Source organism: Perognathus longimembris, chromosome 14, assembly GCF_023159225.1.
Source record: "Perognathus longimembris pacificus isolate PPM17 chromosome 14, ASM2315922v1, whole genome shotgun sequence".
Taxonomy (NCBI): domain Eukaryota; kingdom Metazoa; phylum Chordata; class Mammalia; order Rodentia; family Heteromyidae; genus Perognathus; species Perognathus longimembris.
Genome location: NC_063174.1, coordinates 28,170,202 through 28,197,040, shown reverse-complemented (window position 1 = coordinate 28,197,040; position 26,839 = coordinate 28,170,202). Strand labels below are relative to the sequence as shown.

The 26,839-nt window shown below is 39.1% G+C and overlaps 1 long non-coding RNA gene across 1 annotated transcript in view; it reads right to left on the bottom strand.

The window, feature by feature from the left end:
• Nucleotides 1-20,052: 20,052 nt before the first annotated feature.
• Nucleotides 20,053-26,839, bottom strand: part of LOC125363132 — a 72,404-nt gene continuing 65,617 nt past the window's right edge. Inside the window, exon 3 of the long non-coding RNA XR_007213175.1 lies at nt 20,053-20,110. This is a non-coding gene — a long non-coding RNA (uncharacterized LOC125363132). The remainder of the gene's footprint in view (nt 20,111-26,839) is intronic.

Sequence of the window (26,839 nt, the reverse complement as noted above, 5' to 3'; positions counted from 1 at the left end):
GAGCTTATGCAGAAGCAGATAGAGAGTGGGCAAATCCACTGAGCAGATCCCATCACCTATGGGCACTGAAGATGTTGAACTATAACCTCTCCCTACTACCTCCAGCTCTAAGTCTCCAGGTATTTTCTTTTAGCCTTTCAAAAATAAGTTACACTTTGAACAAGCATGGTAAACTTGTAGAATCCTTTTGGTGGTAGGGGCTCAATATATCAGTGGACTAGGAAAAATAATATGTAAATTCTTTGGGTTCTTCTTAAGAATTAACAGAATTTGAGTGTTTCCTATTGTTGGGGCACTTTGCTAAGTACTCTGCATGTATTTTCTCATTTATGCTTGGAATAACTATTGAATGGAAGTGTAGTATTATCTCCCCTCTGTAAAGCAATCATGGTAACTCTAAGAGAGGTGAACTGACTTCCCTGGGGGTATACAAATGGCAATAATTCTAAGCAAAGTCCTCACCAGTCCTTGCCTACTGAGGAAAACAAGAACAATAATATTTAGAGAATAATATTTAGAGAATAAATAAGATGACACCTGGTCCACACTTGGATTCACTCTGCCCTATGGAAAACAACACAGTGAGGTCCAGGGCATAACTTCTGTTGACAACTGCTTGGTGGTCACCAGGCATAGTACTAGGTTTTTACAAATAGTTCATTTAATCACTACAACAACACTCTGTGATTGATGACATTTTCTTCATTTTACTAGTAAACAAGCACTAGCCTGTCTCATATGGCTATGTCCCTTGGACAGCTAACCCTTTCTTTTTCAATCCTGGAGCTTGGACTCAGGGCCTGAGCACTGTCCCTGTCTTCTTTTTGCTCAAGGCTAGCACTCTACCTCTTGAGCCATAGTACCACTTCTGGCTTTTTTGGTTTATGTGGTGCTGAGGAATTGAACCCAGAGCTTTGTACATGCTAGACAAGCATTCTACAGCTAAGCCACATTCCCAGCCCCAGCTAACTCCTAAAATGTGACATTTGGAACTGAGCCTGGAGCAGAGAGGAGAAGGAATATGACCAGCACAAATTTTGTGGGGTCTGCAAAAGGCTTGAATTGCTTTGTGGCTTAACAGCCTTCAAATTCCTACCCTATATCTGTTGACATTTCTTGGAGAGCCCCAAATTTGTGTGGACTTGGAGAGCAGGGGGAGAATTCTCCCCTGCATCATGAGTGCCAAGGAGACTTCCTCCAGCCTGTGCAGCTTTGTGTGCAGGGGAGGCAGGCTCTGAGTGAGCTCAGCCTTGTGAACATTCTCTTCCAGATCTCACCATGTGAGCATGGGTGGTAGGGATGGACACAGATGGTCTACACAGCAAATAACAGCCATGGGGCCTGGGATGTCATCTAGTTGCTTTGTAGTCTCCAAGCTCCGGCTTCTGTAAGCCCAGAATAACCTCTAAAGACTTCTGTTTAAAGTGTTCATTTCTGTTGACTGCAGCCAAGAAAACTAACTGGTATAAGCTGTGATGGAAAAGCAAAGGTGGGTGTTCACAGAGCATTTAAAATCTAGAAATTTCTCTCGTATGGAAGCACCTTTCTATAGATTCCCAAGCACAGTAACAGCACTCCCTGACATGGCTGAGTTGATACTCATTTATATGATTATCCCCAAATTCCTCAACTCCCTCCTTTCAGCTTCAAAGACACAGAATGGTAAAAGATATGATATGAGCATCAAATTTTGCACTTTGGACTGCTTGTCATTTTGACATTTGACCTTCTGAAATGAAATATTTTGTGTGACAAGATAATAAATGCTTACAATATTATCTTAGATATTGCATGCACGGATGCTAAAGATAATGTTTTTAAATATGCTCCGTAATTGTCTTGCATGGAAAATGATTGCACACTAGTAAGTGAAGTCATCAAATTTCCCATTCTCTTCTATCCTTTTACACACAAACACACAGACAGACAGACATTCACAAGTGCACCCACCATCTCATAAATTATTACACTCCTGGCATTGTTTTTTTTCACTCTTTTATGCTAACAATAAGTGCTTCTCTAAGCAGAAGGAAGAAAAGAAAATTCTTTCAAAGCATTTCACACCCTAAATTTTTACTGTCAATATGGCAGAAGAAAAATCAGCCTTGACTACTCTGAAATATTTTTCCCTATGAAGAAGTTGGGTAAGGAGAATAAGTTGCTTTGAAAGGAAGATTTCATTGAGATGCTCTGGAAAAAAGAGACTAAAACCATGAGGCAAGTCAGGAAGAGAGCTGGGAGAGATCTTAGAAACAAACTCCCACACACCACTGGAGGTGTCAGGAAGAAAATGTAAGCCATCCCAGGGTGGCAGCTGTCTGCTGAGATGAGAAACACAACCTATTTCTTTCTGAAAGCCTTATTCCTAGAAATAATGCTGGAGCATGCATCCATGGAGAGTTGTATCTGGATTTTCTTATTTTACATGGAGTATAATATAAGCCAATAGAAAAATACCCTTATAAATAGATGGGAATATCATTTTATTCTACAGTGAACCAGCCAATTTCAATATGTGGTGTGTGTGTGTGTGTGTGTGTGTGTGTGTGTGTGTGCGCGCGCGCGCACGCGCGCACGCTGTTCCTGGGTCTAGAATTTAGGATTCAGGTGCATCTTTTGCTCAAGGCTAGCATCTTACCACTTGAGCCACAGATCCACTCCCAGCTTTTTTGGTGATTAATTTTTTTATGATAAAAAATCTGATTTTTATTTGTGTTATATTTAGTATTTTTCTAAGTTTTTATTATCAGAGAGGTTACAGTTTCATACATTAGGCATTGGATACATTTCTTGTACTGTTTGTTACCTGGTCCCTCATCCCCCCCTCCTCCCTCCCCCTTTCTCTTCCCCCCCCCCATGAGTTGATCAGTTCATTTACACCAAACAGTTTTGCAAGTATTGCTTTTGTAGTTGTTTGTCTTTTTTTACCCTGTGTCTCTCGATTTTGGTATTCCCTTTCAATTTCCTAGTTCTAATACCAGTATACATGGTTTCCAATATACTCAGATAAGATACAGAGATAGTGTAGGTACAACCACAGGAAGGTGATACAAGAAGATCCTCAATAATAGGAGCTACAGTTACACATGGCACGTTGAAAGTAGTTACAACTGTGATATAACAATTATGGACTTTCCTGCCTGGGGCTAGCATTAAGCTATAATTCTTGGATCTCAGCCTCCTGAGTAGCTAGGATAACAGATGTGAGCCAACGATGCCTGACCCTATCAGCTTTTTTTTATTCATTTAATTTCTTGACTGCACTGAGCATAGTTCAGTCCTCATTATATGTGCTACAAGCCAAGATGTTTGCAAATCACCACACTACCATCCATTCTCGTAGCCCTTATTGCAAATCACTATCTTGTAGGCCCGCTGGAAATATAGTATAGCCCAGCATTGTATGAGTGAGGGTTTTTGTTATCCTTGGAGACTCAGGAAAAAAAATATGTTCAAATCTACAGATTCCATGACTAAGGTAGTCCAGATCTCACCCTTAAGATTTCCCCAAAGCCTTTATAGGGCCACATAGCTGACATAGATACAAAAATATCTTTCTTACCTCTATGGGAACCATAACCTCCGTGGGCCCCACCCTTTTTGCTAAAAGCCTGTAGAGGAAGAGGAGGGGACATTTACATCTCAGAAATGTGAACGGGTAAAACTTGTGCAATCCATGTCAAGTGTGCCATGGTTTTTCCCCTTCAGGCCTCTGTGGACTTCTCACCTAACAATCCTGTCAGGATCTCTCTGCATCAGCCTGCCTCCCAACCTTCGTGTCTCACCTTCAACCCAAAGTTGTCACTGACCAACTTCTCTCCTCCCTAACCTTCTACTGCTACCAGTCTCTTCCACCCTGCACTTCCATGAAACCAACTTGTTCACATTCTATGCATGAGTGAGATCGTGCTGTTTGTCCTTCTGCACCTGGCTTATTTCACTTAAAATAATGTCCTCCTATCAACTACAACCAGGAAAGAAGTTTACATGAGATTCAGACCCTGGAGTTTCACTCTAACCTCTCAAGTTATTAATGACGTAGCCACAGAACAACCCCCACTCATTATTAAGTACAAGACAAATGTCCCATGTGGTTTCCCTCATATGTTTGAATCACTGATTGTGTGTGCGTGTGTGTGTATGTGTTACCATTGCATGTGGATACCATGTGGTACCACACAATTGGTGCACCCCTACTAAAGCACACTGACTACTGCTCTTACCACTGTGGAATATAATTTTTAAAAGCATTATGCGAGAGTTTATTAGGAACCAAGAAGTGATAAATATTTGTTGACAAATGGAGATGGGGGAGGAGGGAGATAAAGAGCAAATACATAAGCAGAAGCTAATGTCTTCAAAACAATAGCAACCAAGCTCTGAATCACAGTGTGCTGCCTTCTAATTTCAATTTGATGTGCATAGAATTCCTTCTTTTCCAATGTCAAATTCTGAATGAAGCATGCAATAAAAATCACTGCCTGAAACATGGTGATGGCATTTAATCCTCTGGCGACATATTAGAAAGGCTTTCTGCTTTAAACCCAGGACTGCCACAGGAAGCTTTGCTTGTGAAATTATTTATTCATGCCTTGGTTTATAAAGTCTTTTTTATAAGCTTTCTATTGGCTAATAATGGGCTGGAGCCCTTATGTTCACAGCCTGACAGATTCCACATTTATGAGCCTGGGAGTCCAATGTCTGGCAGAGTAGCTGTGGAGAGGGAGTCATGCTGGCCGGCAGAGTGCACTTCCACATCAGGAAGGGGCAGGACTGTGGATTGGGGTACCACAGCGAGGGAGGTGGTTGGGGCGATGTGTGGGTGTGTGAGTAACCTGGCAGGCAGAGATGAAGCACTCAGTAATTGTGCTTTCAATGTCCAGTGTAGAATGAACAGAAAGGGAGAAAATTCATAGAACATGGAATAAATCCCACCATCAAATATCAGTGGTCATTTATCAGTGATAATATGTACACCAGCAAGGCTGACTTCCCTTTGTTAAGGGAAAAAAGGTGAGGAGAAAATACTGGTTTGTGTGTAAAAGCAGATTATACATATTTTATTGTACATATACATATTATTTTATATTTACATATTTATACACTCATAGACACATATGTTATACATTATATATTATACACATATATACATATATAGGTATGTATGTACATATACACATGTGTACATGTACATGTGTATATGTGTACACATGTGTGTATGTATATGTATATGTACATGTATAAATGTGTGTATATGCATATGTATGTATAGGAAATGGCATATATATGAGACAAAGATACTTTGCAGTACTTTAATATATATGTATACATATATATTCATATGCAATTTAGTCCTTAGGAAGTGGAAAGATGTAATAAGCTTATTACCAAATATTCTAATTCAATCACTACAGTAGGACTTCTAGTATATAGTACTTGATTAATTTAACCCTTCATTGACCTTTCTTTAAATGACCAATTCTTGCTTTTGAAATTTTTCATAATAGCTCTGTGGTACATGCCCATAATCCCAGCATGAAAAGGCTAAGACAACGTAGGTTACAGAGCTAACACCCTGTTAGGAGAGCATGCAATGACATATTTCAGGCCTCAGAAGAAAATAACTGCCAACCTAGATTACTATAGCCAACATAATTTGGTCATTGAAAGTCAAAGGAGAAATAAAAGCCTTCCAATTGCTATAGCAACTCATGTCCACCCAGGCAACATTGCAAAAGGTACTTAAAAGAGCACTACACCAGAAGAAGAATAAAGACAGGCATAAAGACTTCAAGAAAGAATAAATTTCATGAGAGAAATAGATGAACAGGTGAGAATTGAGAAAACATAAAACATGTTCAACTCAGCAAATCAGCACAATGTTAAAGTGAGCAAAGGTGAAGGAAAAAAACAAGCAGCACTCAAATCAATCAGAAAAATGACAAACACAATTACAAGAATCAACTAGTATCTCTCAATCAAGAGACACAGACTAGCTGACTAGATTAGAAATAAAATCCAACCATTTATGGTCTACAAGAAACACACCTCACAGGCAAAGACACACAGACTGAAAGGGAAATAAGGGCAAGACATTTACAACCACAAGTTGAAAGCAAGCAGGAGTACCCATGCTGCTGAGAGGCTGTCCTAAGAATATAAATCTTCATGCGGGAGTGACACCTGCACACCCATGTTTATTATAACACTTGTCACAATAGCCAAGAAATGAATCATTATAATATGTAATATATAATATTTTATATATATTATGTATATGTAACACAATATTCATGTTATCATCTTTCTCTCTCTACACACACACACACACACACACACACACACACACACACACACACATACAAACATTTTGATGTCCATGTGAGGGAGGGGAACCAGTGAACAGAGGGAAAGAAAACGAAAAATGACAAAGGTATGCATATGATAAAATGCAGTATATAAATATGGAAAAATAGCACAATAAACCTGCCAAAAATGGAGGATAGGTGAGAGGTGATAAGGCTAATAGAGAAGATGAATATGATCAAAATCCATTATATGCTTAGATGGAACTATCACAATAAAACTCCTTTGTACTAGTAAAATATATTAATCTAAAAAAGAAAGAAAAAAGTGAGCACACAGAAGAAAAAATTTTAAAGAATATTAATAGGACCATAAACCTCTCATTTTCAGAACTTATCACAGTTAAAATTTTTATTTAATCTGTGTATATCTGAAAAAGAAAGAAAGAAAGAAAGAGAGAGAGAGAGAAAGAGAGAAAGAGAGAGAGATTCCATGAAGACTCCATGAAGGATTGTGGAGTTTTTTCCCCTTTATCTAGTACACCCACAGAGTCTGAGACTTTCTTTTTTTTATTTTTTTTCAAATTTTTATTATCAAACTGATGTACAGAAAGGTTACAGTTTCATATGTTAGGCATTGGATACATTTCTTGTACTGTTTGTTACCTTGTCCCTCATACCCCCCTCCCTCCTCCCCCTTTCCCTTTCCCCCCTGAGGTGTTCAGTTCACTTACACCAAACAGTTTTGCAAGCATTGCTTTTGTAGTTGTTTGTCTTTTTTTTTACCCTGTGTCTCTCAATTTTGGTATTCCCTTTCAATTTCCTAGTTCCAATACCAGTATACACGGTTTCCAATATACTCAGATAACATTACAGAGATAGTGTAGGTACAACCACAGGAAGGTGATACAAGAACATCATCAATAATAGAAGCTACAGATACACATGGCACATTGAAAGTAGTTACAACTGTGATATAATAATTGTTTCCATAACATGGAGTTCATTTCACTTAGCATCATCTTATGTGTTCATAAGGGTATAGCTATTGGGCCTTGTGATGCTCTGCTATGACTTGCCTAAACCTGTACTAATTATTCCCAATAAGGGAGACCATAGAGTCCATGTTTCTTTGGGTCTGGATCACTTCACTTAGTATAATTTTTTCCAAGTCCTTCCATTTCCTAACAAATGGGACAATGTCATTCTTTCTGATAGAGGCATAAAATTCCATTGTGTATATGTACCACATTTTCCTGATCCATTCATCTACTGAGGGGCATCTGGGTTGGTTCCAGATTCTTGCTATGACAAATTGTGCTGTGATGAACAGTGGTGTGCTGGTGGCATTACTGTGATTTTGTTTGTGGTCTTTTGGATAGATACCCAAAAGTGGGGCTGCTGGGTCATAGGGGAGTTCTATATTTAGCCTTCTGAGGAATCTCCATACTGCTTGCCAGAGTGGCTGAACCAGTTTACATTCCCACCAACAATGAAGTAGGGTTCCCTTTTGGCCACATCCACTCCAACAATTGTTATTGTTAGTTTCTTGATATATGACATTCTTACTGGGGTGAGATGGAATCTCAATGTTGTTTTGATTTGCATTTCTTTTATGGCCAGTGATGTAGAGCATTTTTTCATATGTCTCTTAGCCATTCTCATTTCCTCATCAGAGAAGTCTCTTTTTAAGTCTTTAGCCCACTTGATGAGGGGGCTATTGGTTCTTTGCGGTTTTGTTTTGGAAGAAGGTAATTTTTTTAGTTCTGCATATATTTTAGATATGAGGCCTTCTTTGTCTATTGAATGGCCGGTAAAGATCTTCTCCCAGTCTGTGGGCTTTCTGTTTATCTTGCAAGCTATGTCCTTTGTCGTGCAGAAGCTCTGCAGTTTGATGCAGTCCCATTTGTCCAACCTTTCTTTGATTTGTAGCCTTTCTGGGTCTTTGTTAAGGAGTTTTGTCCTGCGCCAAGGAGCCAAAGTGTTTCTCCTACTCCTTCCTTTAGTGTTTTCAGGGTGTCTGTTTTGATTTCGAGGTCTTTGATCCATTTGGAATTGATTTTGGTGCAGAGTGATATATAAGGATCTAGTTTTAGTTTGTTGCATGTGTTGAGCCAGTTTTGCCAGCACCATTTGTTAAAGAGGCTATCTTTCTTCCATTCTATTGTTTTAGCTCCTTTATCAAAGATTAAGTAGGCATAGTTCTGTGGGTTCATTTCTGGGTCTTCAATTCTGTTCCATTGGTCTGAGACTTTCTAAAAGGTACTATGAATGCCGTAAAATTAAATGTATTTTAAATGCCTTAATTCAAACTTTTCACTAAACATTGATAACAATGAATTAACAGTTAAGGACACCAGCAGATCACCCAAACAGTAATGGTTTAAGCAAAGAAAAATTTATTTGACAAATACCCCAAATCAGAAACAATAGAGATGCTTTCATTTTAGTGAATATTAAAATACTTATGGTTATATGAATGTAAGCACCCTCTACAATACCCCTCATCAGAATTTCACCAGTCTTAAACTCTGTTGCCAAAGAAAATGCATTGCTTTTTCTCTTCCTTAATTTTTCTGGGGGAATAGATAGCCTTGCCACCAGGCTATGCCGCCATCTCCTGTAATCCACTGGCCTTTCTGCTCTTCTGTCATCCCAAGTCTCATCTCACTCCCCTGTTTGCCTTTGTACCTTTGCTCACAGCTGCTTCCTTTTCCGCATTCTGGTATCTCTACAGCACTTTGCCTCATTTCAGATCATTTTATTTGTGAATTTCTTTGTTTATAGGCCTACTTTAAGGTTTCGTAACAGAATACAAGGCCACCCAGAGCCCTAGAACCTAGCATTGTGCTTGGCATTATAGTAGGACTTCAATAGTATTTACTGAAATGATTCTTTATAGAAAAACAGAAGAGGGAGTGAATGGATCACTGTCGCTATGTAATAGCAAAAGGACTTTGATAACATTTTTTGAATGGGCTGAGTCAATAGTAAATGAAGCTTGTTATTAAAGTATTTATTGGCAGCAAAGTTACCCTAGCTGTCTAGGAATGTAATTGCTTAGGTTAGCATTTCCAGTGTACTCAGAGTGAACATGTGTTGTTGTTGTTTTTCTTTCACTTAGTTTCCATACTATTCCATAAGTAGGTAGGGCAAGAACAAGCAGATTCAAATATGTCTTTACAGATGATGAAATTGAGTTCAAAGAGGTTATTCTTCCAAATTCCTGCAAGTCACAAGCAACCACAGTGCATCTCCAGGCTTGTCTTCTTTAACTCCTGCTGGAGTAGCCAATGTTGGGTGGTTTCATTCACAAACAAGTCATTCAATATTTACTCTTTTCATTAGACTATGTTAGGCATCTGTGATTGTAAAGGACTCTCTTAGTCACTCAGGAGCACACAAAGATATCCAGCAACAGGTTTTTTTTCTCTGGAAGATCAAATGCACAAATGGCTCACCATCTGAATATATGTGAGTGAAGGAGCTAAGGCATAGGAAACTCAGTCCTATTAGGTAGGGAAACCTAGTTTGTGTAACCACAGGATGTGCCTTGTATAACAAGGCTCTCCCTAGAAAAGTAGACAGGATTTCAGTGAATGAAATGAAATAAGAAAATGTGATGTGTTATCAGAAGCTAATAGTTAACTGAAGGAAACGTTAGGATAGAGGGAAAATATGGAAGGTAAAAGTGGGATTAATGCTAAGTAGCAATAGCTAGTTGGTGCTTTTAATAAATCAAAAAGAGTCCTTTGATCCTTGTGAAATGCTAAGACAAGTTGCCATAGAAATACACTAGTCATGTGCCATAAAGGAGGCTGAGCACTTAGGTGGCAAGCAGGGACAAGGAAATGGTATCTTGGTGCCTCAAAGCTCAAAGTCTATGAATGAGAAGAGGTTTGAGGCTAAATTTATTAATTTTTTGTGTTTTTTGTTTTTGCCAGTCCTAGGCCTTGAACTCAGGGCCTGGGCTCTGTCCCCAAGCCCCTCTGTGTTCAAGGCTAGCACACTACCACAAGCCACAGCACCATTTCCAGCCTTTTCTGTTTATGTGGTACTAAGGAATCAAACCCAGGATTTCACAAGCACTCTACCACTAAGCTACATTCTCAGTCCTAAATTTATTAATGTTAAAAGTTCAAAATTCCAGGCTGGGAATATGGCCTAGTGGCAAGAGTGCTTTCCTTGTATACATGAAGCCCTGGGTCGATTCCTCAAGACCACATATATAGAAAATGGCCCGAAGTGGCGCTGTGGCTCAAGTGGCAGAGTGCTAGCCTTGAGCAAAAAGAAGCCAGGGACAGTGCTCAGGCTGAGTCTAAGCCCCAGGACTGGAAAAAAAAAAAGTTCAAAATTCCATTCATTAAATGCTTGGTATAAAATGTCTACAGATGTTAGTATATATTTTTCTACTTAGAGAACTTTAACTTCTACAGAAATGAAAAGTCAAAAAATTATTCAAACTTGCCTGGGAAAAATAATTACGGAAAAATTATTTTCCAGGTACCATTGGCTCATGCCTTTAATCCTAGCTACTTGGGAGGCTGAGATCTAAGAATCATGGTTCAATGTCAGCCAGGAAAGAAAGTCCATGAGACTCTTGTCTCCAAGTAATCATCAAAATCTAAAAGTGGAGAGGCGTCTCAAGTGGTAGAGTACTAGCCTTAATCACAGAACTTCCAGGACAGCTCCCAGGCCCTAAGTTCAAGTCCCAGGACTCATACACACAAGAAAGAACGAAAGATCGAAAGGAAGGAAGGAAGGAAGGAAGACAAATGATTTCCATGATTACTCTTTAGTTGGTAAGACTATGACTGGACATCTAAATAACGCTAGAGACACAGAAATATTAATCCATAATATTGGAGGTGGAGCCATGGCTCAAGTGGTAGAGCACCTGCCTAACAAACACAGGACTCTGAGTTCAACTCCAATACTGGCAAAAATCATCATCATGATAAAGAATTCATAAGCGTAAGCCAGGAGCCAGTAGCTTACACCTGTAATTTTAGCTACTCAGAAGTCTGAGATCTGAGGATTATGCTTCAAAGCCAGCCCAAATAGGAAAGTCTGTGACACTCTTATCTTGAATTAACCACCAGAAAACCAGAAGTGGAGCTGTGGCTCAAAGTGGGAGAGTGTTAGCCTTGAGCAGAAAAGTTCAGGGACAATACCCAGCACCTGAGTTCAAGACACATGGCCAACAAAAAGAAAAAGGAAAACCAACCATAATAACTATCTTAAAAGCAACAGTCATGATTGTTTATCTTCTTGAGTACCTACTACGTACCAGCAACTTAAATACTAAGTTTCTAATCTCACAAAGACTTTGTAGGCCAGATAACATTATCTCATTTCATAGATAGAAACAGCAAGGCTTGTATGAATTAAGAGACTTCACAACATTCTAACAATAAGTGGGAAAACTGATCATAGACCCAGACCAGAGTCACTTTGTTCTTTTTGTTTACTGTGCCTTCTGTAATATTGTAGAGACCTTGTAAGGCTTTCCTTTTAGCTGGAATAATGAATCATAAATATTATGACATATAAAAAAGTTCAGATAAAATAGTATTTACTGGATGGATCTTAAGAGATATAACAAAGGAATTAAAATTTTAAAATACTATGCAAGACAAAGCTTGTGTAAGTAAGGAAACAAAGACAAAAATAATTCTTAGCTGCTACTCATTTATACCTTGCTCTGGTATAAATATAAGAGAAAATGGATCCTTGGTTGTGTTGTAGTTCAAATATTTGTATACTCCTATTATCATCTCTATAAAAGCAAAATAAGGGACTGGGAATATGGCCTAGTGACAAGAATGCCATGAAGCCATGGGTTAAATTCCCTAGCACCACATATATAGAAAATGACCAGAAGTGATGCTGTGCCTCAAGTGGCAGAGTGCTAGCCTTGAGCAAAAAGAAGCCAGCTACAGTGCTCAGGCCCTCAGTCCAAGGCCCAGGACTGGAAAAAAAATAATAAAATAAAAGCAAAATAATTTTAGTTTGACTAAGCCAAAATGAATCAATTACTTTAATTCAGTAGCTAGAATAGTAGGCAAACCACCAGCACCCAGCTCTAAGTTTATTCTTCTAATAAAGAAATGTTACTCTACCAATAAAACAATCACAGAAATCTTGCCATAGCATTTTCCAGGAGCCAAGAGCTCTTCTAGGTGAAGTTGTTATCTTTATATTAAAAAAAGGCAAATACAGAAATACTAAATAATGGGTCCAAATGACTGATGTTCAAAGTTATACAAATAATCACTGCCAAAGCAAGGATTTGGACCCAGACAGTCCAGTGGTGATGCCCTAGGCTCTTAGCCATTAACTAAGAGAGACTGTGGAGAACAAAGTGTTACCCATAAGTACCTGGCACCACCCTGTAGATTAAGCAAGCAGTACTTACTGATAAATGAATGGCTTTTAAATGTGCTCAGAGAAATAAAAATGGAATTAAGTTAGAATGGATGAAAGATACGCCAACAAACAAACATAGTTAACTGCTCTTTCAGCCTAGATACAAGAAAATAAAGACTCCCCATAAAAAGGGACTGGCACCAAAACCATTAAAAATAAACAATTACTGAAGTAAAACTAACTTCAATTTTTTTCTCAAATGTTGAGAACTGTATTCCCTAAAAACAGGACAAATTACTTTTCCATCATGTACATGGTAATTGAGCCCAAGGCTCATAAATCATCATCAAGAGGCCAGAAATGCCATATTGCATCTGGCACATTCTCTTCTGAAGAGGCAGCTGCTGGGGACCCATTGTTCCTATTTCAAACACAAGATACCACTCTGCTCTGAGAAAAGAGCCATCTCAGCTTCAGGGTTCCAGATCAATCCTCCATCTTAAATTCACCTCACACTTCAGAACATCCTGTTTCCCAAACACTAGTTGTTCTTTATTTTCCTAGGAGAATGTGTTAAAAAACAAACAATAAAAAAAAAAACCTTTCTTTGTCTCTGTTATACCTGTGTCCATTGACAAAGTCAGGAAGTAATTCAAGGAAAACAATCAAAAGCTGGGTTTCTAAGATGGCTTGACATTCTATGCCAATGAGCATATTTACTGCATATTTACTGTTTCTAGCTCCACTTATTATTTGTGGGCTACCATTTATCAGGCAGAAGATAATGTTCTGACTGCCCACACTCTGCCATCATCTCCTGTGTGAGTGTGCATATACAAACATACAAACACACACATACTCAAAATCACAGAAATCAAAGAGGCCGTATAAGGTTTAGCTCAGAGAAGACCCTCTATTTCCAGCAATAGAACTTCCCCTCCCTGTAGTAAAAGCAAAAATAGCGAACAGTGACAACAAAGGCATTGATTTTTCTTGAAAGTGCCTTAGGAAACTCAATAGAAATGCAACCAGGCATCCAAACCAGACGGAACCCAGGGTGGAATACTGCCTGGAGCCGAGCTTTCTCTTGCCCTTACTCCAACACTCTCTCACTCCTAACCTATTTCCCCAGGTCAATTTTACAAATACCTTTGCTGACTCAGCCTAGTTCAGATATCTATCTCTTGATCAAATTGCACATAACCTAGGAACCTACAGTGTAACTTTTTCCACTGAAGGAAAAGTTTTGGGGGAAATTTCCCAGAAAATGAGTTTGAGACAACCATTCCACACAAACCCATACTGCCCTTTAGAATTCCTCACTCTTGAATGAGTTGCCTTTTCTGCTTTACCTCTCATCTTTTTATTTGCAAATTAATAATTTAAATACGGTATATACAGAATCTCTTTTAATAATGTGCTCGTTTATGACTAATTTTTGTTAAGAGGCCCTATAGGTATTATAACTATATGTTCGCATTTAATCTTCAGAATATCTTAGAGGAAAAGGTAATATTAACTGCCCTCTATAGGTTTAAGTCATGAGTTTCAAATAGGTGAGGCAGATAGCATCGTGAATACAGTAACTGTTAAAAAAAGTTAAGAGTTAAGAGTAAAGAATTAAGAAGGCGGAAGATGAGAATAAACACAGATCAACACCATCCTAAATTGGGAGAAAAGTACACTGGTGGAGGGGGTAATAAACCCTGGTTTCCCATGTGAAGCAATTATTTGCTCATTTTCCACCATATAAAATAGTCTTTAAAATTCTGCTAACTTAGCTAGAAATGTGTCGGACTACATAAATTGTGGGGGACACTCAGCTCTGCGCATTTCTCCTGCCGGCAGGAGGGCAGAGCCTGTCCCGATTGAGACTAAGCCGAGATGGGGATCTAGCCGGCAAAACCACCCATCCCAAAGCCCCACTTATGTTTAAGAGCAGACACTGGACACGGAGATTTCGGGGAGTCTGATGGACTTCCGGCTTCTGTTTATTCAGAGGGAGGGCAATAGCATTTATTACGGTGATGACGGCGGGAAGGGGAGGGACTGACTTGGATTGCCTAACTAGGTACTAGCGATTGGCTGATGGGCTGCTCATCATAGTGATGTCACAGAACTTCCTCTATGGGCGGAAATAATGGCCCACAGAACCGCCTCCCCTGGGCTCGGCTGGTGCCATGGTGGCACACGTGCTTACAGATGGAGGGTGGGGCTGGTTTAGCTCCCTCTTCCGGAGGAGGTTCCAGACCCGGGGAGAAGGTAAGAGTGAATAACAGCCAAACAGCCCCAGGGCGGGAGAAAGGGCCTGTCTCTTAGGTATAGCCAGACCCTGACAGAAATGTGGCTTAGTAGTAGAGTACTTGCCTAGCCCTGAGTTTCGATTCCTCAGTACCACATTAAACAGAAAAAGCCAGAAGTACCACTAAGGCTCAAGTGGTAGAGTGCTAATCTTGAGGGGGGAAAAATAGACTGGGAATGTGGCTTGGTAGTAGAGTGCTTGCCTTGTGTGTAAAGCCCTGGGTTCAATTCCACAGCACCACATAAACAGAAAAAGTCAGAAATGTAGCTGTGGCTCAAGTGGTAGAGTGCTAGCCTTAAGCAAAGGTGCTCAGGGACAGTGCCCAGGCCATGAGTTCAAGCCCTGAGGCTGGCAATAAAAATTCTGCTAACTTAAGGAGTTAGAGCAGTATTCCAGTCAATCATCACATATTCAGCTTTGCTGAACTAGAGAAGCTCCTCTGAAACAAGTTTACTTGTGAGCAACAAATGAATATAAAGAAATATGAGCTATTGATTCATATGCCAGAGAGTAACAAATGTTAGCATCTTAGAAACACTCATGTACAAAGCCAGCCTTATTCACAGTGAAAGTTGAAGGGTATTGTTCAACGTTCCCAGACCCCAAATTGTTCATCCTATCACTGTTCCTTTCATCCTTACTCAGCTGTAGCCTAGGTATGCTCAGGAAGCCATTCCTTAAGTCCCTGGTCTCTAAGATTACAAAACACTTTTAAGATTCTGATCAACATTTTTAAACATGCTCATCTACCAAAAAAATACACCAATTTTTGCATAATTATTTTTGAAGAGTTGGTCAGGCCACCTGCCTTGAGGTAGTCTTAATTATCACCCAGCAATTCAGCAGAGAAGCAACAGCAAGCTGAGAACATAGAGCAAATGGCAATTAATGAGAGGAAAGAGCCCACTGAACAACAATAGTCAATGACTATCCCAAGTTGAAAGAAGAAATTCTGAAGCTCTAAAAGTTATGGATTGGGATGGGGAGGTGGAGCAGATGAAAGTCCTCTTAGGAAAGAACTTTGAAGTGGCTAGAGCTCAATTCCTTGAAAATCTTTTAGAACTAAATTCTGCTCTTGTGATGATTTCTTAAATTATACATTCTCAGACAGTGAATATCTAAGATGTGGCTAGAGCTATTTAGAAACACTTCAGAGCATGTGAGCATAATTTTACCCTACATTATAAAGAATTCTTATAAAATGACATGATTCATCTTTCTGAACCCCAAGCAGGAAAAGTACCCTGAAACTTACTGGTAAGCCCCGATTATTTTGGCTTTGGCTTGGTTTTAACAAAGCCTTCAGAAATTAAAATAGACTTTAAGGCCACATTAATTGGCTGAAATAGTTCCTGATTTGAAGTAGAGGAGTTTTGTCATTGGATGGCTTCATTTGGCTAAGTCCAACATTCTTTTTATCACTTCAGCATTTTTCTGTATGCATAAAGATATCATGTTTCTGAAATTTTGCTCCAGTTTTTCTTTCCAGTGACTCCAACTTCAGTCATATTAATTTTTTTTAAAAAATCTGTCCTTTGCAAACAAAGTTCATCAGTACAGAAGGCTTTTGAAAGCTGGTGAAATTGTAGGCTTTTACAGCCAAATAACCTATTCTTCTTTCTATAAGCTAAGACCAGGATACATTAGTCCCTTGAGGAATCCACCACTTAGCTCAGTTTTCTTGACAAAGGGTTCATGATTCACAGAGTAAGGAACTGACCCCAAATGGATCACCTCCTACATGTGTAAAACAATAATAAAGGTGCCCTGTGAGTTCATTCAGGAATAATGTAAGGGAACTTGGACTCCCCCAAGGTTGCCAACCAGGCTGACTGGGTAGGAGGTATATGCATCGGGTATCAACTAGAGGCTCCTTGGCAGATCAGGCAGAGTAAAGACTGCTCCATCAGCTCCACAATCACTGAAGTCCCCTCTCTTTGTATTATGTGCTGGCAGCAAGATCCCTAGGCAGTTTGTAATGGGATCCCAATTCATCACAGGACATAATAGCACAGATTGCACTCACAGCTTTCTGTCTCTCAGGCTCAAAGCAGCTTCCAGAGGCTAAGCTTTGAATTAAATTACCTAACAGCCCATAGGCTGGATCCAATCTCCTTCTCTCTAACAGGTAAGGATTTGATATAAAAAGTATTCCTCCTAGATGGAGAAAGATCTTCCTCTTCCATCATCAGCTCAACTCACTGCTGTGGATACAGCTAATCCCCAGCTAAGGACTTCATAGCCTAGATGGTCACTTATACCCTAAGAAAATTTCTCCTATTCTTTTGGAGGTGATAAGGCATTATCGTTAAAATAAAGTCATCTTGAGGAGTGAAAATAATACATTGCCTTTTAAAAATATATAATTAAACAGAGAATTTGATTGGGTAAGGGGAAGACAACCAAAGACAAGTGAATAAGGTCAGGCAAGAGGACAGAAAAGAAAAACAGAGAAAGGAAATACTGAGTGGTAGGTTCATGCTAACATAGGGCTTTCTAGTGATACAGTTGGCAAGGGTCAAAAGCAGCTCTTCATTCCTGCAAGGATGTGGGCATTCATACTCAAGTTACACCAGAACCCAGGCTCCACTCCAAAGTCAGGCTCAGTATGAAGGGTGCATTTATGTGATGTGACCCACTTGCAACTGTAATCCAGGAAAGTCAGGGGAGGAATAATAACAGGGAAAAGAAAACTCATTACACCATTTACCCCCCTTGGCCTCAAAGCCTAAGCTGTTTGATTTTGCTGATCACAACAGGCTGTTGTGTGGTGTTGGGGATGGCTGTAGCCTGCCAATGTTGGGACGTTTCTATGGGTTTAATTATTCTCTGGTAATAGCATCTCCCTATTTCTATGAAGAACAGATGATCAACAATACCAACCCAGGGCCCTGCCTATCATACAAGAGAGAGATACAGCTTGTTGGGGAACATAGTTTATGAATATCATAGCCACGTTGTGATGATCTCACTGGAAAGCTTTACTATCAATAATATCAGTCTTTCCATGACAAATATTTAAATCAGTGCTTTCCATGTGAAGCAAAGCAATTATTATCAATATTTGGGTGAACCAGAATTCCAGTGACAGCTCCAACAGCTGCACTCAGCCTTGGCTTGGAAACAAAACACAGAAAGCTCCCCAGTGAGAAAAGGGGCAGGGTTTAATGAATTCCACTCCACTCTTCAGATACAGATTATTAAAAAATGAGTTATAAAATTGGCACAAGAATGGCCATGCACATTCTTTCTAGCCAGCACCATCCCTGAGGCACTGATAGTCACAGAGCAATCATTAGATCAGAGAGATCAGAGAAGGATTCAAGTCTAACTCAAACACAGTGCTGGTAAAGATGCCACACGTAGTTAGTATGTGCACTTTCCTTGACAATGGTTCCATTACTTACCACAGCCAGCCATATGCAGTGGCTGAGGGGACAAAGACAACTTGGGATGACATAAGAACCTGAGCGTCGGGGCTGGGGATATAGCCTAGTGGCAAGAGTGCCTGCCTCGGATACACGAGGCCCTAGGTTCGATTCCCCAGCACCACATATACAGAAAACGGCCAGAAGCGGCGCTGTGGCTCAAATGGCGGAGTGCTAGCCTTGAGCAAAAAGAAGCCAGGGACAGTGCTCAGGCCCTGAGTCCAAGGCCCAGGACTGGCAAAAAAAAAAAAAAAAAAAAAGAACCTGAGCGTCATCCTACTCTGTTCTATGAAACAGGACTCGAAGAGATGGAAGCAATAGGCTGGACTTGCAGAAGAGTTAACCAGTGGTCATAAACTGCCAGCATAGCTCTCCCCATTTCCCTAGCCAGACAACAGGTTTGGGTTAATAAGTTCTTGTGGATTCTAGGTGGAAGTCAGTAGAAAACACTGGATCTATTGGATATTGAATATTTCCAGTAAAACTCACTAAGTTTCTATTTGTTCCCCTTCAGATTGCTTATTCAATTAGTCAGGATTCTCCAAAGAAAGAGAGATAATCTCTCTCTCTCTCTCTCTCTCTCTCTCTCTCTCTCACACACACACACACACACACACACAAATACATACAGGCATGTGTGCGCGCACACACACACACATTTTAAGGAATTGGCTGATGGGATATTAGGAGCTAGCAAGTTACAAATGAGTAGAACAAGCTAGGAATGAGGACAGCAATTCAGTACCAGCTGATAGCACAGGCCTGACACTGAAATCTGTGAGATAGGCCAGCAGGCACTAAACCAGAATTTCTACCAGAATTTTTAGCAGTGCTAAAAATTGGAATTATCAGGGAAACGTCAGTCTTTGTTCTGAAGGCCTACACTGATTGAATGGAGCCTACATTATGGAAGGCAATCTGCTTCACTCAAATTTTACTGATTGTCAATGTCAATCACACCTGAAAACAACATCACAGAAACATCTATACTGGAGTTTGAGCAAACCATGAAGTATCCTACAACCTAGCCAACTTGAGACATAAAATTAACTGTAACATTACCATTGCTCTACACATAATGGCTAAAGATAAGGCTGTGTGTATTATGAGAAGAGCACCTATCTCCTGCTTCATGTTAGCACACAGGACATCCTGCAGGGAACAATGGCAGCAGGTATTGCCCAGGAAGGATGTGTGTACACAGGACTCCTGGGCCCGCCTCCTGTCACCCTTGCTACTATAGCTGACCCTTTTGGCACTTAGCAGCAAGAACACTGACTTACGTCCCTATTTGTCCCAAGCCTACTTTGGGCCTTAACTTGCATTGCTCCAAGAGACCCCCTTAAATCTAGAAATATGGTTCTTTCTGGACATAGAGCTACTCTTACCACATGAGTAGAAAAGGTTAGGGCAGGAGAATCTGTCTACACCTCCTTCACTCAGCACCTCACCCAGCACATCAGAGGATATAAATGCCAACAGATTTTGCTGAAGATTTGTCACTAGCTAAAGGATGCTGCAACACAGAAATAAAAGTCATATTGAACATAATTGTTCACTGGCCACTGCCACTTACCAAGAGTAAGGCTTAGAGATCCTCCTTATGACATCACCTGATTTCAAATCTCAATTCCCTGTGATAAAACATATCTTTTCCTTTTCTTCAGAATGTTTTAGTTACTTTTGTGTGGCTGTGACCAAAATACCTGAAAGAATAACTTAAAAGAGGAAGGATTTGTTTTTGGTTCATGATTTCAGAGGATTCTGAGCATTCTCTCCAGACACCATGCCCTTGGGCAGCTCTTTCCATGCTTTGAATGACCAATCTCAGCTCAGTTCTGTGTGCAAGTGTGTGTGTGTGTGTGTGTGTGTGTGTGTGTGTGTGTGTGTGTGTGTGTGTGTAGGGACATGCATGTCTCCCTCAAACCAAATCCAACTATTAGGTAAACAAAAGCTTCCTCTCCCAATATCACTGGTAATTATTAAAAAGAACCAATATAAAGATAGTTTCTCATACCATCAATAGGAAAGTCTCAGGGGCTGGACTCACAAGTGAGTCTGTAGGTTAATAGATGCATCTGTAATACTGGGCCTTCAAATTCCAAAAAATTCTCTCTAACTTTATTTATGGATATTCCCATGTCAAGAAGCTGTGGTCTGAAAAAAAAGTTAACCTGAGAGATTGACTACTGCTTTACAGAGAAAAAAATACAGATTATAATGTAGAAAAATAATACCTGTCCTTGTGAATTGTATTCACAACCTTCTTGATATACATGAAAAATCCTCAAATCCTTTTTGTATGTTTGTTTGTGGTTCCTGGGTCTTGAAATCAGAGCCTGGGCACTGTCCCTGAGCACTTTTGCTCAAGGCTAGTGCTATAACACTTTTAGCTACTGCACCAGTTTCAGTTTTCTGGTTAATTGGAGATTAATTGGAGTCTCAGGGACTTTCTTGCCTAAACTGGCTTCCAGCCCAAATCCTCAGATCTTAGCCTACTGACTAGGATTACAGAATGGTAACAGCTAAGATTACAGGCATGAGTTACTGTGCTGCTAACAAGTCCTGTCTTATGTGTGTGCGTGACTGCATGTGTGCACGAGTGTGTGCATGTGCACATGTGCATTTATGTCACTGAAGAAAAGACAGTACCTTTATCATTCTCCATTGTGTCTGAGTATGTAGCAGCATGGCTGGCTCCTGGCAAATACTTAATAAATATTTCTCAAAACAAAGTGCTCCACAATTTGAAGAATGACTTTTAATTTATTCACTCAAAATTTAGGGAAATGAAATTCATCCCACTTGTCAATTATAGTTTAAGGAGATTATCTAGCATGAGGAAGCTTTCTTGAAATAAGATTCCACACAGAAATCCATCTGTCAACTAATGATACAGATATTAAGAAATGAGAAATCTCTAACAGAATTACTAAGTCCAACCTCCTGCCTGTGTAAAGGAGCAATTGAAGTTCCATTATCTGGTTACACCACAAGACAAGAGTCCTACAGCCCCTTCTCTTTGCCACCTCAGAATCTGTTGAGAAAGCAGGTCCTCCCACCAGGATGCAAAAAGACACTCACATGCTGTTTACCCTATAAGACATCCTGCTGGTCAAATTCTTCTCCCAGCATTCAAAATGATTCTAGACATAGTTGCCTTTATCCTATTTAAGGCAATAGGTCATGCAATGCACACAGTTGAGTTAGAATAAATAAATCTCAGTCTTTTGAATAAGCATTTTTAATCATTCTTTTTTTAATTAATTAAATTTTGTTGACAAGCTGTTGTGCAAAAGGGGTACAATTACATAATAGGGCAGTGAGTACATTTCTTCTGATATCTTACACCCTCATTTTTTGTTCCCTTCGCTAGATCAGGTAGGCATATATACAATAGCCAGTGTACAAAAATCATATACAGTAGCCACATGGCATTCGCCAAAGGAAATTTACCTAGAACTTTAAATATAACGTCAACAATAGAGTTTGCTTATCCTTGTCTTATATGATCATACATACATAGCTGTTGAGCTATTGTGATCCACTGAGAGGTCTATTTTAGACCTTTTTATGTTTAGTAGTTGTTTGGTTTTAGATACATAATGAGAGGTCGCTGACCCAAACCTGAGGGAAATACCATTTGAAAAGAAGTTTCTTGTTTTGCAGACCTGGTCTGTACTGCCACCACCCCCCCAACCTTAACAGTCATATATCAAGGAAACCAGGCCCCTTTGTTCTCTGTGTTCTAGGCTTGTCTTGCTTAACATTATTTGTTCAAGTTCTGACCATTTCCCTGCGAATACCAGTATTTTATCATTTCTAATCACTATGTAGTGTTCCATTGTGTATAGGTACCATATTTTTTGATCCATTCATCTGTAGAGGGGAATCTGGGTTGTTTCCATATTTAGGCTATTGTGAATTGTGCAGTGATAAACGTGGATGTGCAGATGTCTTTTTGATACCCTGAGACTTGTTTTTCAGGATAGATGCCTAGAAGTAGTATGGCTGGGTCATAGGGTAGGTCTATGTTGAGCTTTTTGAGGAACCCCCATACTGTTCTCCAAAGTGGTTGTACGAATTTACACTCCCACCAAGAGTGGAGAAGGGTTCTTCTTTCCCCCCAACCCCTCCAGCATTTGTTGTTGCCTGAGTTCAGAGTATAGGCCATTCTAACTGGAGTGAGGTAGTAGCTCAGGGTTGTTTTTATTTGCATTTCCATTACTGCCAGGGATGTTGAACATTTCCTCATATGTTTCTTTGCCATTTTTATTTCTTCTCCTGTGAAGTCTCTCTTTAGGTCCTTTGCCCATTTAATAATTGGTTAACTGAGCTTGGAGGGGGTTCATTTTTTAGTTCTCTGTAGATGACAGATATTAGGCCTTTGTCTGTTGCTGTGCTGGTGATGATCCTTTCCCATATGGTTGGCTGTCTTTCTAGTTTGCTGGCTATCTCTAGCTGTGCAGAAAGTTTTTATTTTGTAGTAGTCCCATTTGTCGAGACTCTCCCCTATATGTTGTGCCCCTGAGACTATATTCAGGAAGTTCCTTCCTGTGCCTATAAGTTCTAGTGTCTTTCCTACTCCGTCCTTCAGTAGTTACAAAGATTCAGGTCTGATGTTGAGGTCCTTGATCCATTTTGAGTTGATCTTGGTGCACGGTGATAGGCTAGGGTCTACTTTGAGTTTTCTTCATATGGCTGCCCAGTTTTCCCAGCACCAGTAGTTGAAGAGGCTATGTTTTTTCCATTGTATGTCTTTAGCTCCTTTGTCAAATATCAGCTGATGTAAGAATGCGGCTTTATTTCTGGGTCTTCTATTCTATTCCATTGGTCTTCAAGTCTGTTTTTATACCAATACCAGGCTGATTTTGTTATGATGGCTCTATAATAGAGCTTGAAATCTGGTATTGTTATACCTCCTGGGTTGCTTCTTTTGCCTAGAATTGCTTTGGCTATTCTAGGTCTTTTGCTGTTCCATATGAATTTATGGGTTGCTTTCTCTATTTCAGTGAAGAATGTAACTGGGATTTTGATAGGAATTGAATTGAATTTGTATAACATTTTTGGCAATATGGCCATTTTCACTATATTGATTCTGCCTACCCATGAGCATGGGAGGTCTTTCCATCTCCTTGTGTCTTCTTTGACTTCCCTTATTAGATTTTTATAGTTCTCATTAAATAGGTCATTCACGTCTTTAGTTAGGTTGATCCCTAGGTAATTTATTCTTTTTTTAGCTATTGTAAATGGTATTATTTCCATAATTTCCTTTCCTGCTTGCACATTGCTGCTGTACAGAAAAGCTGCTGACTTTCGTGGGTTGATTTTGTATTCTGCTACTTTGCCAAATGGTTTATTAGTTCTAGGAGTTTGGGGACTGACTTTTTTGGATCCTTCAGATATAAGATTATGTCATCTGCGAATAGGGATAGTTTGATTTCTTCTTTACCAATGTGGTTCCCTTTGATGTCCTCCTCTTGCCTTATTGCTATGGCTAGAGATTCCAGCACTATGTTGAAAAGAAGTGGGGAGAGTAGACATCCTTGTCTTGTTCCTGAGTTTAGGGGGAATAGTTTTAGTTTCTTCCCATTTAATATGTTATTAGCAGTTGGTCTGTTGTATATGGCTTTTATTGTTTTAAAGAATGTTCCCTGTTCTACCAGGGCTTTTAACATGTATGGGTATTGTATTTTGTCAAAGGCTTTTTGGGCATCAGCTGAGATGATGATATAGTTCTTGGTCTTAGCTCTGTTAATGTGGTGAATTACGTTTATTGATTTACGGATGTTGAACCATCCTTGTGTCTGTGGGATGAAGCCTACTTGATCATGATGTATAATTTTCTTGATCAGTTTCTGGATCCTGTTAGTTAATATTTTGTTGAGGAGCTTTGTGTCTGTGTTCATTAGTTGATATTAGTCTGTAGTTCTCTTTTTTTGTTGGGTCTTTGCCTGGTTTGGGGATGAGTATAATATTAGCTTCATAGAATGAGTTTGGGATTTCTCCCTCTGTTTCTATTTTGTGGAATAGTTTGAGGAGTATTGGTATTAGCTCCTCACTAAAAGTTTTATAGAATTCATTGGTGAATCCATCCGGGCCTGGGCTTTTCTTTGTTGGAAGGCTCTTGATTACCTCCTGTATCTCCCTGTAAGTTATTGGTTTATGTAGTTGATTCATTTCTTCTTGATTGAGTTTGGGAAGTTTATACTTCTCTAAGAATTGATCCATTTCTGTAAAATTGTCATTTTTTAGTGAGTAGAGGTTCTGAAAATAGTTCTTTATGTTTGTTTGAATATCCTGTGTATTTGTTGTAATTTTTCCGGTGGAGGGCCTGATCTTACAGATATGAGTCTCTTCTCTTTTTTTTTTTTTTTGTAAGTCTTGCAAGAGGTCTGTCAATTTTATTTATTTTCTCAAAGAACCAGCTTTTAGTTTTATTTATTTGTTGAATGGTCTTTCTATTTTCAATCAGATTTATCTCTTCTTTAATCTTTGTAATCTCTCTCCTCCTAGTTGTTTTGATTCAATTTTCTTTAACTGGACCAGAATTGAGCTGAGGCTCATATATTTGTCACCTATGGAGAAAAGAGAAGCCATTTAAGCAAATACATACTATAAATAGGCACAGGTATTATATTAAGATTATAGTGAACCACAATAATCCTACTTGTAAGAACTAAAATTTTAACACTTTCATAGCAATTATTTGCACATAAAAGGTTTAGATATTTATTAAATGAGTTAAATACTGATTAAAGCATGCCTAACTGGATTTCTCCATCAATGCTTTCTTATATTCTTGTAATGTTTTCTGTAATGATGTACCAAAAAAATGCTAATGCTGAAATTTAATTCTAATTAATTTAGTGAGGTAGTATTCAATGGAAATACTGAGTGAAAAATAGTTTTGGGCCACCATTAATATTTTGTAATAAAATATATATTTAAAATAGAATGTTTTCTTCGCTTAATCATGCAACTCTTTTATAAGTACCTATTTTTGTCCTTACTCCTTGAACATAACCATAGTAGAAACAGTTAAGTGAGTTACACAATGGAGAGAAAGCAAAAAAAAAAAGGAAATGTTTGTTTATTTTCATTATCTCTACTCTGACATTTGTCTACTTTATCAGCTTCTTGCCTTGTGGGATTTATAGCACCTGATAATCTAACCTCAGAGTCACTCATTTCTAAATTTAAACTCTCAGTAAGCATTTATTATGTCACCTGTTATATGCCAAGTGCTGACATACAGGGAGGAAAAAACTCAAGCCTTCAGCCCAAGGAATGTGAAAGAAATAGACTTCAACAAATCAAGTTAGTGGCACATAATCAGGATTACAACAGAGGTGGATACAAAGAAGGACCAGATGACTCTGGCTGGGCCCTGAAGAAGATCATGTGGACAGAATGGCAGCTCATCTGAAAAATACAATATTATCCAAAGAGAAGAGAATTATTTTTTCAAAAGGCATTCTGACAAGAAGAATGGTAGTACAGAGATGTGATAAGGGGAGAACAGTGCACAAATGATAGGAGGTCAGTATTCTCAGAAAACAATGTCACAGGGGTACAGGTGAAGCTGGAAAACTAAACACAAATCATGAAGGCTTTTTCACACATGGGTTAATTCTGATTCTCATCATTCAGACCAGTGACTTGGAATTCATATTTGTCAAAGGAAACCTAAGTAAATGGTTGAAAATATTTCCTGTAGAATATCTTCCCAACCAGAGTCTACAAATTTTCAACTTTCCACTACCAAAACACAACCGTTTTTGCTGTTTCAAGCTCCTGATATGACCCAACACTTGGATCCAAAGATCGAGACACTCCCATTCAGACTTCAAAAATACAGAAATCAGTCTGAGCTGGAGAAACTCAGGAGACTGCCTTCATGACTCTTTCTCCCTTTTCCTCCTACTGTAGTCCTGAATTCCACATTCACGATGCAATCTTCTTTGCCCACATTTCTCTACTCCCTACTGCAGCTGTGCCATGGAAAAGCCTTCAAGTTTTCAAAGAACTCTTTGAAATGTATACTTCCCCTTTTATTTTCATCCTCAGAATCACTGGCCAACACCAATACCTATGGTGCTCTGTAGTTTATAAGCAGATTGCTCTTGTCTAGCACAGCATAAACTAGTTATATAATTGCCTAAGTTACATAGTGTCCCTCCTCTTTAACACCATGTACAGTTTGTTTCCATGTAACAGTCCATGTGCTAAAGAACAACTATAACTATAACCCTTCTTCTCAGATATTGTTTTTCTATTTTTCCATAATTCCCATTGTCTCACTCGATCGTCTATGTTTCCGACAGTCTCAAGCTAAAAGTAATAGATTAATTAGCAGTTTTTATGATTGAATGTACTATACATATACTCTCTCATCTCAATAAACCTAATTCCACAATTTGATTACTAATGGA